The sequence below is a fragment of the Micromys minutus genome (assembly GCF_963924665.1).
Source record: "Micromys minutus genome assembly, chromosome: 1".
In the NCBI taxonomy this organism is placed as follows: domain Eukaryota; kingdom Metazoa; phylum Chordata; class Mammalia; order Rodentia; family Muridae; genus Micromys; species Micromys minutus.
In genome coordinates this window covers 257,686,919-257,697,758 of record NC_137969.1, presented here as the reverse complement: position 1 = coordinate 257,697,758, position 10,840 = coordinate 257,686,919, and the positions used below count along the sequence as shown (strand labels likewise).

At 38.9% G+C, this 10,840-nt stretch overlaps 1 pseudogene across 1 annotated transcript; it reads right to left on the bottom strand.

The window, feature by feature from the left end:
• Window positions 1-3,811: 3,811 nt before the first annotated feature.
• On the bottom strand, window positions 3,812-6,982 carry LOC308430219 (mitotic checkpoint serine/threonine-protein kinase BUB1-like; annotated as a pseudogene). Its single transcript has one exon. The product of its transcript is annotated as a mitotic checkpoint serine/threonine-protein kinase BUB1-like (transcript).
• Between the last annotated feature and the right edge of the window lie 3,858 nt (window positions 6,983-10,840).

Genomic DNA, 10,840 nt, shown 5'->3' with positions numbered 1-10,840 from the left:
GCTTTCTAATTGTATGTTTGACCTGTATCATAGAAAATACTTCATCCCAGGCAACAGTGGTCAATATCCCATGGCTACAAATAATATAAGGTCTAGTAGACCCTACTTGCATTGTTAATATTCAAGTTGTCAAATTTCTGTATAATATTTTTATTTATACCAATAGATTATTTCTGCTCTGCCTTAATCACAGCAGCTCCTGTGTGCAGTGTGTAAGGATAATGAAGACATATATCAATGGGAACTGTGCAGAGAATCAACCTCTGCATTGTTTAACACAGATGAGACGCCTATCTAAATGTCCCACCGAAAGCATAAGTCAATCATAAAGGAGGGATTGGAAAGAACATAATGCCCATAATGCTGCATGTGTAGACATAAAATAAAGTCTCAGGACTTGATAAGATCAGATGAACTCTCAGCAGCTCTAGTTTCCAGCACAATACATGAACAATCAAGTTCAAACCATCAAAGTTACGATCTGAGAGTCAGTGCAATAGCTGAGCAGATAATAATGTCTTCTGAGAAACTTAGAAATAACAATTTAATCTGTGCCTATATCTTACAATACAAGAATTTCCTAAATTCTCTTCTTTGGATCACACATATACATTGGTATACTTCTGTTCTGTTCTCACCACTAAATATAGAATACAATTTTAAAAACGTTATAACATAGATAAGGAGGAATAGCTCAGAACACACATGAAACTGAGTGTTTGTTGATGTGTGATGTCCAATAAAAATTTAATCAAATTTTAGTAATGATTTTGTAGGATCTCTATGTAATATTGAATGACCTCACCCCTGTGTGTATAGATAGGAGTAATTGGACATGCTATGTTATTAGTTAATGAAATAAAGAGGGCATGAATATGAGAGAAAGAGACATATTGGAAGGTCCCAGAGGAAACTATAGTGACATAGTAGAGGTAGATATAATCATAGTATATTTCATTTATGAATAAAAGTTGCAAAGAATAAAAATAATCTGTAAAGTAGATATATCAGTTTTGTATATGTTCAGAATTTTCTTACAAGTGTATTTTTTCTTGCCCTCTTATTTTTCATTTTATTATGCAAGGTGGTTTAGTTTAAACATCACTATGTATTTCTATGCATATCCCTATACAACTGTGCAGAATGTAAGAACTACTGAGAGCCTCATTCAGTGTCTGTGTTTCCAATATGGCTTCCATTAATGCAGTCATCTCCAGTTGAATCTATTTTACTAAAATTGACATAAGTATTTTATCCCTTTCTGATTAAAAGTGTGTGTATGTGTGTGTGTGTGTGTGTGTGTGTGTGTGTGTGTATAGATGTGTGTGTGTCTTATTGATTAAATCTTCTATTGTCATTTAAATAGTTTATTTACATAACTTACTTATAATAATAGTGCTTCCATAAAACTTTTAAAAATTAAATTATTGGATATTCTCTGTATTTACATTTGAAATTTTATGCCCCCACCGTCCCCCTCCCCCATCCCCTCTATTTGTCTCCATGAAGGTGCACCCTCTTCCAATCACTCTCTCTACCTCTGTGCCTTAACATTCTCCTACATTGGCAAAATGTACCCTCATTGGACCAAAAGTCTCTTCTTGTATTGATGCCAGAGACTGCTATCCTGTACTACATACGTAACTAGAGCCATGGGTTTCTCCATGTGTGCTCAGTGGTAGGTGTTTCAATTCATGGGAACTGTGGAGGGTTTGATTTGTTGATAATGTTGTTTTCCCCATGGGGTTGCAAAACTTTTCTGCTTCTTCAGTCCTTACTCTATAACCTTAATTTGGTTGTCGTATTCTTTAGGATGGTTAGCTGCTACCATGCTCAGCTGTATCTGTATGACTCTGGCAGAGCCTCTGAGGAGGCATCCATATCTGGTTCCTTCCAATAAGCACTTCTTGACATCAGCTATAGTGCTTGGGCTTGGTGTCTGCAGAGCAGGTGGATCCCTAGGTGAGGCAGCCTCTGAATAATCTTTTCTTCAATCACTGCTCCTCTATTAACCCGTGTCTTTCCTCCCACGAGTGTTTTGTTCTCCCTTCTAAGAAAGACTGAGGCATCCACATTTTGGCCTTCTTTACTTTTAAGCTTTATAAGATCTGTGAAATATTTCTTGTGTATTAAGAGCTTTCTTGAACTAGTATCCATTTATCAGTGAGTGAATGCCATGTGTGTTCTTTTGTTACTAGGTTCTCTCACGCAGAATGAAGTTTCTAGTTCCATTCATTTGCCTAGGAATATTATGAAGTCATTGTGTCTTATACCTGAGTAGAACTCTATTGTGTAAATGTACCACAATTTCTTTTGCCACCATAATACTTAATGTATAAATACCTTTGAAGTATAATAACTTTTGGTCATTTGTGTGAGCTCTTTATCATATAACATGTGTGAATGGCAAGTATTAACTGTAAAGATTGATAGGAGGCTGTAATTTTAATAATTTAGCTGGTTTTGAAATTTGCTATCACTTTTGTCATCTTTGTAACTACCTAAAAATTTATCTTAACCATGTCACAAGGGTGTCCAGTGTCTTAGGCTATACATCTTTTTAATTCATAGGCCATGATCTTACATCCATGGCCTCTGCACAAGGTTCAGGGATGGGATGAGTTTTCTCAGATAGGATTAGGACTTGGGAATCAGCAACCTGATTCCTGACCCAGTTGTCCCTTCCTATCTAGCAGGAGTAGCTACTTATTTAAGATGTGCCCTTCTCATAAATATGTAAATTGTGGTTGTCTATGGAGTAAATATAGGGATGTCTATACCACCAAGAACATAAGATCCCTGTCCTCTCCACAGTCACTGAGTATACAGGACCTCACCATGGCATGGAGCTGCATCATCCTCTTCCTGGTGACAACAGCTACAAGTAAGGGTCTCATAGTAACAGTTTGAGGCCTGGCCATACACACAGGGGACAATGACATTCAATCTGTCTATTCCTCAACAGGTGTCCACTCCCAGGTTCAGCTGCAGCAGTCTGGTGCTGAGCTGGTGAGTCCTGGGGCCTCAGTGAAGATTTCCTGCAAGGCTTCTGGCTACACTATCACTGACTCTTCTTACTCTATGCAATGGGTGAAGCAGAACCATGGAAAGACACTTGAGTGGATTGGAGAGATTTATCCTTACAATGGTGATGCTAAGTACAATCAAAAGTTCAAGGACAGGACCACATTGTCTGCAGATAAATCTTCCAACACAGCCTACACGGAGCTTAGAAGATTGACATCTGAAGACTCTGCGGTCTATTACTGTGCAAGACACACAGTGCACCAACCACATCCTGAGTGTGTCAGAAACACTGGAGGAGCAGGAAGCTGCCCTAGGACTTAGATGACTCAGAGAAGTTTAGCCTGACGTCTTGTTCATTCACAATCATTTTGAGATTACATTTTTTGTGTCTCTTGCTTAGAGATCTATATTTATTTGTCAGCACTGGAAAAGTATATCTATGGATTATATGACATTAGTTAGGATGTTCCTATAGTATTACCCCACCGTTGTCAATCTATTCACCAGTGACCACCTCTATTGACATTTTTCTTCTTTAATAGAAGGACAATGCAGAAATTGTGATTATTCATGATAAAATATCTCTGGATTCTGGTAAAGCCTAAATTATTCATTGGGATGGTCGAGAATAAAATATAATGTGAATTTGACCTGTAAATTTTCTTTTTTGTATTGTATGGGCTTTATTTTTGAACATACATAAATAATAAGTATGAGAAAATAGGATTCAAAGTGAGAGTTTAAATTTACAAAGTGTGTTTTGGAGAAAATCCATATTCATATTTTATTTTCTTGAACGTTTATATTCTGAAGGCAGCACAATCAGCCTATTGCACAAGGTATTTATCTTGTTGGAATTCTGTTGTTCAAGTCATTTCTTCATCTTTTGTCTCAGAAAATCCAAAGATGGAAGATTATGACAATCTGGTATATTCAACATGATGTGAAAGAATTCCTCCCACATATCCAAATGAGAAAGTGTTCTAAAACGACCTTCAGGTTTCCAAACTCCTCCTTCATTTTTTTTACTTTCATGTAAGTGCCAAAGAGCATACAGTACATTGTTGCAGCAACTCCATAGTAATCAACCTGGTAGCTCCATGGCCTGTTACTGAGCATCTCAGGACACCGAAAACCAGATGTTTCACACTTTCCTGTAAATACAGTTCCTTTAGGGAAAAATCTCATATCTATACTCTGATCCAGGTCAATCAATGCCAAGCTGGTAGCTAAGTCTTCATCATCCTGTTCCAAAAATCTATGTCCTAGTATGAAGTTATCTGGCTTAATGTCTCCATGAATTATTTCGCAGCTGTGAACTTGTTCAACCATGTAAAGCATTCTGATAGCGAAAGTGATGACAAGAGTCTGGGGCATCAATTTTTCAGGGGTATTTTTATAGAGGTTAATGACATTTAGTAACGTCCCGTAGCTGTAGAGCTCCCCTACTAATATGCTGCCATTCTGGAATAAATGAGCAGAATAAAATGTGATAAACATGTGATGTACTTCTGGCTTTAGTCTTTCCATCCGCTGCATCCCAATGTAGAATTCCCAGGAGTTGGCAGGTTTCTGCACCTTCAAAATACATCTCTGTTTACTTTTGGTATCTTTCACATCTCCATGAATAGCTTCAAAGACTTGAGCAAAGGCTCCTTCTCCAAGAAGGTGATTCACATAGACCAGCAATGGACCCAACTGGACTTCTGTCTTGGTCTTGATGGCTGGAAGTTTACATTGCCACATGGAAGTATTTGAATAGGAAGTAACTGGCTTAGAAAGCCCAGATAGAAGCTTAAGAATCAATTCATCATCCCATGGATTCTCAATAGTAAAGGTTGGAGCATTGACATTTCCAAGTGAACTAGTCTGCACCCATTCAACTTGGAGCCCAGCGCTGGCATCTGATAGATCTTCCACTGTCGAAGGTCAGTGCCTGTGCATTTATAAGCCTCAAGGCTGAACACTGCTTACTGAGTGAGCAAGCCACCTGTGGCAGGCTGACTAGGACGGGGTAAAGATGCTGACATTTTCTCGTGAATTGGACCAAGCTGTCTGTCTTTTGAGAGGTCCACTATGTTTTCTTTACAAGAATCCAGAGTCATATGAGTATACTGTGTGGCTACCACATTTTCCTTATCTTCTGGAATTTGCTGGAAAATTGTAAAACAGTGTAGATGAAAGCTGGGCAGCAGATGTAAAGTCTCCTATACTTGTATGACTAGGAGCTAGAGTTTTGTTGTAGCGAATACCACACACTGTTGAATCATCCATAAACTCATCAGTGTGAGGCATTTCATTTGATCTTGATGAATATTTGATGAGAGATCGTTCTCCAAAGGTCCTAGCTCCTAAAAGCTTATTTTTAGGCTGTGGTAAGCCATAATTTTCTTTGTTTCCATCTTCAAAAATAGGAAAAGCAGATGACAAAGTCATAATCTTTTTAACTCCCCAATCCTCCGAAGATACTGCATTTTTTTGAAACTGAGCTTCAAATGCATCTTCATTTTGGTCTAGAGATGGCCATTCATCTTTATCATCAGAAATGTCAGGAAGTGTTGGAGCCTGAAACATATCCATAATGAAATCTAGTGCTTCCTTGGTGTGGACAGTTGGTGATGGTGTTTCTTCATCATTCCCAACGATGTGTTTGGAGTTGTATGAAAATCATTAATGCTGGCAACTTTATTTGTTTCACATACTTGTTTTGTTTCTGGTCCACTCTGTGGCATGAATTCATCAATACTTTGATTCACATATCTGGAGTCTGTCACTGTCACTGCCTGGTCACTTACAGGATTAGGAAGAGTTGGCAGGTTGGCAGTTGGGAACATCCAAGTGCTGTTAATAGCATTTACCATAAGAGGGACAGAAGGTTCTTCCTGTGGTTTCCCCTGGAGTTCTCTGAGGTCTGCGGATTGATGAATGAAACACTTGGGCCCCTCAGTTCCTGATGGGAGCCTGTATTTTGTCCCATGCATACTAGATTACCATCAGGCCTGTTCTCATATGCAGGCAGGTCCTTATGAGACAATTTCACCACTTGATGCAATTTCTAGTGAAGTTTATCCATTTTCTGTTTTAATGATTGCACTTCAAATGCATTTGCATCTTTCCTTTTCATATAATTTCTGTCTTCACTAAATCACTGTTCATGATTCTTCCATTGATTGTATTTCTGGGCTCTCAGTTCTTCAAAAGAAAAAATTCTGAATTTCCACGAATAAGTTTTTCCTTGCAGTACATAACTTGCTGAGCTTCAGGATTGGGTGCCACAGAGGAGCTGACAGAGCATTCTGACTTGGATTTTATGATCACTCTTTGTTCTCTATTGCACATTAGACTTTTCATCACAAGTGGAAGGTGCCACACCAGAACATTCTAAACCCGGACTCCTAGGAACACAGGCTGAGTTTTCTCCTGGACTTGACTTTGTTATCATAACTTGGTTTAAAATCTGTGCACTATGTAAATGTTCTGAGGTTGAAGCTTGAGATGGTAAATGGGTTTCAGTAAATCGTGCCTGCAATAGCCTGTATTGTTGTTGTAGTAGTTCTTTAGGTTCAGCCTGATTGTGAATTACTGTCTGAAAAATAGTACTGGCCTGCTGCAGCTCTCGCTGGGTTTCCAGATGCCCTGCCCAGGACGTGTATAGATGTGATGACTTGGTTCCAATTCCCTGGTTGTACAGCAACTCAAAAAACTGATGAAGGTCACTGTTATACTCAGCAAATTTTAAGCAATAATTGATGAATCTTGAATTATTGTGGTAGTTCTTCTTATCTAAAAATTCCTTCATTAAATGTTCTAGTAATGTTATCAAGTATTCTTTATTGTCAGGAAAATTCTCTTCTACCCACTTCATAAAACTTTCCCATTCTCCAAGTGGGTCATTACCCTTGTAGATTTGCATATGGGCTTCAAAAATGCTAAAGACATTTTCTAGGTTGTCCATGATGAGAAAAAGGGCGCAGCGACCAAATGTACCATTAACCGAAACACCCCATCAGGCCCTGCCCCTAGCCTCAAAGGTGACCTGTAAATTTTCACAAACCTCTGGGAAAACAAAAATTCCTATCACAGTTATAAGTATTATTATTATTATTTTTGTGCTTTGGAAGTGACTTCTACATGCATTGTTACCTCTGGCTGTACAGTCTAGCAGAAGTTTCAGGCTTTCAGAATATAAGAGGTATTTATTTCAGAATGTATAACCTTATAAGTGTAATTCCTATCTGTTGGACAAAAGTAGTATTAAATCACTTTTCACATAGTTCATTTATTAACTCACTGTGTGTATATGTTATTATGTGTAGATTCTGAGGTCTCCTGTTATTATCTGATCCTATAGAAATTGTGCCAGTAAGAGCCTGGACTACCTGCCAGGTGGAGCTGCGGCTCATAGAGGCTGAGCAACTGCGATTGGGAACAGAAAATCAGAACTTCTGTTTCCACCTGGAGGCGACTTCCGGACGCAGAGGGGAGCCTGGCCTACCTGCCAGGCGGAACGGCGGCTCATAGAGGCTGAGCAACTGGTGAGTGGGAGACCAAGACTGCAGGGGAGCAGAGAGATCTCTGCAGGGTGCACACGGAAAGTGCACACCGTAACTCGCCCTGCCCCGCCCTGCCCTATCCAGTGATTGGGAACAGAAAATAAGAACTTCTGTTTCCACCCAGAGGCGACTTCCAGACACAGAGCAGAGCCTGGCCTACCTGCCAGGTGGAATGGCGGCTCATAGAGGCTGAGCAACTGCGATTGGGAACAGAAAATCAGAACTTCTGTTTCTACCCGGAGGTGACTTCCGGACGCAGAGCAGAGCCTGGCCTACCTGCCAGGCAGAGCGGTGGCTCATAGAGGATGAGCAACTGTGCCTAATCCAGCAAACAGAAACAGAACGTTGGAACTTCTGCTCACACCCGACGACTCTGAGGCATAAAACAGGGCTTGACCCATCTGACACCTCAACCAGTGGAGAACCAGGGACACAGACCAGATACAAGGGAAAGGTAAGAACATATCACTGACAACAAAATGGCAAGAGGAAAGAGAAAGAGTATATCCCAAGGAAACGAAGACAATCTAGCAACACCAGAGCCCAGCTCTCTCATAACAGCAAACATCGGAACTCCAAACACTCCAGAAAAAGAAGACACAGACCTGAAATCATGCCTCAAGACGCTGATAGAGTTAATTAAACAAGAATGGGAAGAAAAGCAAAAAGATTCAGAAGCTTTTATAGAAGAAACAAGAAAAACACTCAAAGAACTCAAAGAATTAGAGGAAAACAGAGCCAAAAAAATAAAGGAATGGAAGAGGGAAATTAAAACAGAGATTGACACAATCAAGAAAATACTAAAAGAGATAACCCTAGAGTCAGAACACCAAAAAAAGAAATAAGGAGTCACAGAAGCAAGCATTTCCAATAGATTACAAGAGATCAAAGAGAGAATCTCGGGGGCAGAAGACAACATTGCAAACATAGACAAAACAGCCAGAGAAGATGCAAAAAACAAAAAGCTAATAACCCAAAATGTCCAGGAGATCCAGGACACAGTGAGAAGACTGAACCTAAGGATAATAGGAATAGAAGAGGGAGAAGAGTATCAACTAAGGGGCACAGTAAATATCTTCAACAAAATCATAGAAGAAAACTTCCCTACCCTCAAGAATGAGATGGCCATGAGCATAAAAGAAGCCTTCAGAACTCAAAATAGGTTGGACCAGAAAAGAAATACCTCCCGACACATAATAGTAAAAACATCAAGCGCCCAAAGTAAAGAGGAATACTAAAAGCAGTAAGGGAAAAAGGTCAGGTAACATATAAAGGCAGACCAATCAGACTCACACCCGATTTCTCAACAGAGGCGATGAAAGCTAGAAGAGTCTGGACAGACATCATGCACTCTTTAAGAGAGCACAAGTGCCAGCCCAAGCTGCTATACCCAGCAAAACTATCAATCACCATCGATGGAGAGACGAAGATATTTCAAGACAAATCAAAATTCACACAATATCTGACCACAAACCCAGCACTACAACGAATTATAGGTGGAAAACCCAATACAATGAGGGAAAATACAGCCTAGTAAGAACAAGAAAACTCCTAAACAAGAAAACTAAAAAAAAAAAAAAAAAAAAAAAAAAAAAAAAAAAAAAAAAAAAAAAAAAAACCAGACACAACTCAACCCAAAAAAGCAATAATAGCAGGAAACAGAAAAAACTATTCCTTGATATCTATTAACATAAATGGTCTCAACTCCCCAATAAAGAGACATAGACTATCAGACTGGATACATAAACAAAATCCAGCCTTTTGCTGCATACAGGAAACTCATCTCAGAGACAAAGACAGACACTATCTCAGAGTAAAAGGGTGGGAAAAAAACTTCCAAACAAACAGCTCCAAGAAGCAAGCTGGAGTGGCTATTCTAATATCGAATAAAGTAAATTTCCAAACAAAAGTTATCAAAAAAGTTAAGGAAGGACACTATTTACTCATTACCGGGGAAATCTGTCAGGAGGAACTCTCAATCCTTAACATATATGCTCCAAATAAAAAATCACCCACATTCATAAAAGAAACCTACTAAAGCTCAAAAATACATTTCACCCCACACAATAATAGTGGGAGACTTTAATACCCCACTCTCACCAATGGACAGATCATGGAAACAGAAACTGAACAAGGACACTGCAAAACTAGCAGAGACTTTGAACCACCTAGAAATAATAGATATATACAGAACATACTATCTCAAAGTAAAAGAACACTCCTTATTCTCACCACCCCATGGCACCTTCTCGAAAATTGACCACATAATTGGACACAGAACGAGCCTCCATCGATATAAGAAGATTGAAATACTCCCATGCATCCTCTCAGATCACCATGGTCTATGGCTGGTCTTTAACAACAACAAGGAGAACAAAAAGCCCACATACACATGGAAACTAAACAATGGTCTATTAAAGGATAGCAGTGTCAAAGAAGAAATAAAGAAAGAAATTAAGGATTTTCTAGAATTCAAGGAAAACGAAAACACAACATACCCAAACCTATGGGATGCAATGAAAGCAGTATTGAGAGGAAAACTCATAGCCCTAAGTGCTTCCACAAAGAAACTGGAGAGAGCTCACATCAGCAACCTGACAGCACAGCTAAAAGCCCTAGAACAAAAGGAAGCAGATATACCCAAAAAGAGTAGACGGCAAGAAATAATCAAAATTAGGGCAGAAATAGACCAAATAGAAACAAAAAGAACCATTGAAAAAAATCAACAAAGCCAAGAGTTGGTTCTTTGAGAAAATCAACAAGATTGATAAACCCCTAGCCAGACTAACTAGAGGGCAAAGAGAGAGTATCCAAATTAACAAAATGAGAAAGGAAAGTGGGGACATAACAACTGAAACTGAGGAAATTCAAGAAATCATCAGATCCTACTACAAAAACTTATACTCCACAAAATTGGAAAATCTGGAGGAAATGGATGAATTTCTAGACAGATACTAGGTCCCAAAGTTAAACCAGGACCAAGTAAACCATTTAAATAACGCTATAATACTTAAAGAAATAGAAGAAGTCATCAAAAGCCTCCCAACCAAAAAAAGCCCAGGTCCAGACAGGTTCAGTGCAGAATTTTATCAGACTTTTATTGAGGATATAACACCAATACTCGCCAAACTATTCCAAAAGATAGAATCGAATGGAATATTACCCAACTCATTTTTTGAGGCTACAAAAACCTTCGTACCTAAACCACACAAAGACCCTACAAGGAAAGAGAACTTCAGACCAATCTCACTTATGAACAT